Source organism: Arachis ipaensis, chromosome B05 (genome assembly GCF_000816755.2).
Source record: "Arachis ipaensis cultivar K30076 chromosome B05, Araip1.1, whole genome shotgun sequence".
In the NCBI taxonomy this organism is placed as follows: Eukaryota; Viridiplantae; Streptophyta; class Magnoliopsida; order Fabales; family Fabaceae; genus Arachis; species Arachis ipaensis.
This window is the reverse complement of record NC_029789.2, coordinates 44347630-44352432: the sequence shown is the minus strand read 5'-3', so window position 1 is coordinate 44352432 and position 4803 is coordinate 44347630. Positions and strand designations below refer to the sequence as shown.

The window sequence follows — 4803 nt, the reverse complement described above, 5'->3', positions numbered from 1 at the left end:
AATACTGGCATTCAATTTGTTAAATCTAAAAATTAGCTAGTTGATATTTTTATGAAACCTTTAGTTGAAGAGAGGTTTTGCAAACTTAAAACTACTTTAAAAATTATTAGCTTCTCTGATTTAAATTAAATTTTTGGTCTAACACGATATTTAAATGTTCTCTTATAGATAGATGAGATTTTTTTTTTTTGCAACTGATTGTTATGATGGCATACCATAGTAAGATGAAATATTGGGTTTATGGTCTAGATCGTTTTTACTGTGACTTGTTGATCATTGAGTTTACGAAATTTTTTTGGTTTTATGTTTTTTTAGCATTTTTTTAATTTAATTATTCCCTCCTAAGTTCTCTCATTACTATCCATGTTATTATTAATTCTTTTAATTTATTGTGATATACTTATGCTTTTTTTTTAGTTTTATATTTTACAGGATAAAATAAGTTTTGTCAAAATGGACTTTGCTAATTCTCATATGAACCAACACTGATCTCATTGTTATTAATAATCTTTCATTGTTCTTGTTATTTTTGTGAAATATCAAAAAACAAAATGAATAATGAGCAATAAGAGAGAGATAATTTGGAGGTGTTGTAGCTTTTTAAATTAAAAATTTGGCCATCACTATCTAGTTGACATTTATCTAAAATTTGAAAGATAGGAAAGGAGATAATCTAGATATATTTCATTCTTCTTCTTGGAAGCTTCATCCTTTCTCACCTCATGCTCACTATCACACATCCATCTATATGGCTTAAAAGTTATTACCTATTGTTTTGCTGCATCTGTTGTTTCTACCTCTTCAAATAATATTCTGAAGGTCTTAAAATTTTTGGAGATAAGTAAGATAAGAAAGCCGACGTATGTCTTGACGTGTGATAGTAGTGTTGTTTCTAATTCATATTTTCTTTGCTACTACTATATTTCTATTTTTATTGTCTCTAATCTATGTTTGCAGGTGCTTAACTTCCTCCTTTAATCACAAAAGGAGAAAAAATTGGTATAAAGAGACTTAATTATTTTGTGGTAATATTTTAGAAGTACTGAAACTATTTTGAGACTTCTTATTACTGTTAATGTTTATTTGGGATGATTTGATTTTAGTGTCATTGGCTACACCTTCTTACTCTTGCTCATAATTGTTACTCTTGCTCATAATGCTATATAGTTATTATTGTTTGTTGTTTGTTTGTATTTCTACTACACTCTGATTTTCAGCTGAAAAGCATTATAGCACATATTTAGGAGGAGCTTTAATCTCTGGATTCAGGGTGAGAACTTTCTGCGAGTGAAAGGGAAGTTATCCCATTCTTATTACTTTTTCTTAAATGTTTTTATTTTAAAATGTTTGTCATTAAGAAAAAGATTGTTTGAGTTAAAAAAAAAAAAATTATACAAACATTTGGTTGATTGATTAAGAATTGATTCTAATTTATGGTGTAATTATGTGTTATAAAATTTTAGGATTGACATTAATATGTATGATTATTTCATTTGATTTAGAAAGAATCAATCATTTAGACCAAGATATGAAAGAGATTGTTGCTACTCATGCAAATAGAAAAGGAAAGAAGCATGACAATTATTATGAGAGTTAATAGATAGCAACAACTAATATGAATAATATAACACTACTTGAATTATGTTTGAAAATAATCATTATTAAGAGCAAGATTTGAAAAAAATATAGAAAGATGTGCTCCTACTTAAAGGAAGAAAAGTATCATGTCTTTAATGGAAAATGATTTGTTACAAGTGAAAAAAAAAAGTATTATTGACTTTGTTTTTTATAGAAATAAATTTTTTAATATTTTTTATTTTACAGAAATATCTGATATCCGATTTGATTCAATTCGATCTGCAAATACAGGTCGAATTCAAGAATAAAAATGCCGATATTGAATTTGATCTAATCCGATGAGTTTAGTGCAAATCGAATTAAGATTTCGATCATATTCAATCTGATCCAATCCATAAATATTCATACCTCTCACCTTTCTAATGGAGAGATCTTGCTACTTGTGGACATGGCCAAGGCCCAAAAGTACTTGAAAAACCCCTTGACTTTACTCAAACTTTCTTAGAGAATGGGCGAGACATGGAAAGCAAAGCATGCCTGATCACTCAGGCTGTCATTTTGCGTGACAAATGCCAAGGCGGCCCTCAAAAAGCAGGTCAAGCTATTGGCACCTAACCTTGACCTTTCCAAGGTAGGTGCTTCCGATCAAGCTGCGGATGGAAGGATTATTAACATCATTGACAAGTAGGTTTTTATAATTTTTCTTTGAACTTTAATTTATTTGGAACTTATAGGTGATTTGTGTTTCTTATGTGGTTGGCACTTTGCTCTACTTGTCTTATTAATTATGGAATTATTTATCCATTTAACTGGATTTTGGTGGCGCTGGGCTATTTAATTTCCAGCATGGTGTTTTATAACTTTTATGATATTGTTGTCTTCGTTAGGCCGTTTTCTTTGTCATTGATTTATCTATTTTTAGGCGTATTTTTTATCTTGTAGTTTTTGGATATAATACTTTGTGAAATAAGTTACCTAAAGGTGATCAATCTTTAGGTTTTTTAGAATTTTAAATTATGTTTAAATATTTTTCTAATTTGATTCGTTATTCGAATCAACTTTAGCAAAATAAAATAACCACTGAGGTAATGAAAAACTTATTGTAAATTAAAAAAAAATAAATAAAAGGGAGTTATAAAAGGGTGTGGAACTTTCAATGGAAGAGGGAATTCTGCCAGTGGGAGACTGATAGCTTGAATCAATTGCTGGATATCCTGCACGCTGTGAGATTAATAGCAGGAATACAAGATAGAGTGGTCTAAAAATTTGATAAGGAAAGCGTTTATATTACTAATTCATTTGTGCAGGTTTTGCAGGAACAGACTTTGACGGATGATATCCTTAGCTACAAGTTCACAAATAGAATCTAGAAAGGATTAATGCCCTCTCGAGTTGAGCTGTTTACTTGGTTTGTGCTAGTAGGCCGAGTTAATACAAAGAATCGTTTGAGTAGATTGGATATCATTGATCAAAATGATAATATTTGTGTCATGTATAACAAGGAAGTTGAATCTGTACAACATCTGATCTATTTGTTACGTGTGAGTTTGCATGGCAGGTATGGTGCGCATTGATGTCTTAATTATTTAACGCACTAATACTTTTTACTTAACCAATTTAATATTATACCCTCAAGTCTTATGTACTATTGATATTGTTATATTTCTTTTATGTAACTATCATATTAAAAATAAAATTATAAAAAAAATTATAATTTATAATATATATTGATAAATCTTTTGAAAAATTAACTCAAATAACTATATGTTAATTCTTTGTATGGAATGAAAAAAAAAGTTCATCTATTCGGCCCTCCATATTAAAATTTTTAGATCCGTCCTTGCCTGTGTGATTTGTTTTTATAAGGAATAAGGTGTATAAAAAAATGAAAAAAAAATATACATACCGGTTATTTAAAGAGAGGTGATGATGGTCCAAAGTAGGTTTGAAATTTCCTCAGATAGAATTAGCGTTGCAAGTATAGTCTCAATCCAACGATCAACCAACATCAAAGTTTAAAATAAGAATGTCACAATCAACAAAAAATAACTGGGAGTTTTAAATCTTGGGTCGTTCTCTCTAGGAATCGTAATTAAGTGTTATATTATTGGCTATGAGAAAATGGGGGTTGGTGGCAAGAAGCAAGTAATGAAAATAAGAAGAAAGTAAATAAACATGCAAGAAATTAAACAGAAGTAATTAAATTCAAAGCAATTAATCAAAGAAAAGGGAAATTCAAATGATAAGAAACCTCTTGGCATGGATTGAGAGCTAAGGTTACCTATCCTAGCCATTGACCACAAACATATGATGATTATGAAGAGTTAATCCTACTTAGTCAACCCTAACATCGAGGATAAGTCAAACAAGTATAATTGATTTCAATCCACAAGTCCTAACCAACTCTATTAATGGAAGACTTAGAGTTAGTGAAAACCAAATCAACTAACTACTCTAATATATCAATCAAGGATGGGCATCAATGACTCAAGGTTATCAAAGTCCTCAATTCCAAGCCAAGAGTGAGAAAAAACTAAGTAAAAACTAAACCAAACATTTTTATCAAACACTTGGTGTACATGAAAATAAAAGCATATTAAATTGCAATAATAATAAAATCTAAAACTACAAAATACAAGAAAATAATAATAACTAAGAAAGTAATAATAACATGAAAACATAAATTTGCATTAAATGAAATTAAAGACAACAAGAGTGTTCATAACATAAAAGTAACAAAATAAAGGAAATAACAAAAGAAATGAAGAAGATCAAGACAAAAGAGTATGAAAACATAAAGGAAACTACACTAAAACAAGAATTAAGAACTGAAATTAAAGAGAAATTAAACTAAGAAAATCTAAATTCTAGAGAGAAGGGGGAGCTTCTTTCTCTAGAAAACTAAGACAAAAACATAAAAAAATCTAAACCTAATTGCTCCCCCTTACCTCCTCTTGGATTAGGGTTGAAATAGCTTTAGAAATGAGTTGGATTAGGTTCTGTGGGCCCAAAATTCACTGCCAATGAATTGCATTAATAAGGTCACGTGCTGCCACCTGTGCGTACGTACAGACGTGTGCGTCACGTGCTGCCACCTGTGCGTACGTACAGACGTGTGCGTACGCACACTTTCTGATTTTTCCACTTGTGCGTACGCACAAAGGGTTGTGCATACGCATTACTACACGCTTCCACCTGTGCATACGCACACATAATTCTGCGCAC

At 30.3% G+C, this 4803-nt stretch overlaps 1 long non-coding RNA gene across 1 annotated transcript; it reads left to right on the top strand.

The window, feature by feature from the left end:
• Nucleotides 644-3116, top strand: LOC110271982. The gene is made up of 2 exons (XR_002362881.1): nucleotides 644-2262; nucleotides 2886-3116. It is a non-coding gene; the product is annotated as an uncharacterized LOC110271982 (long non-coding RNA).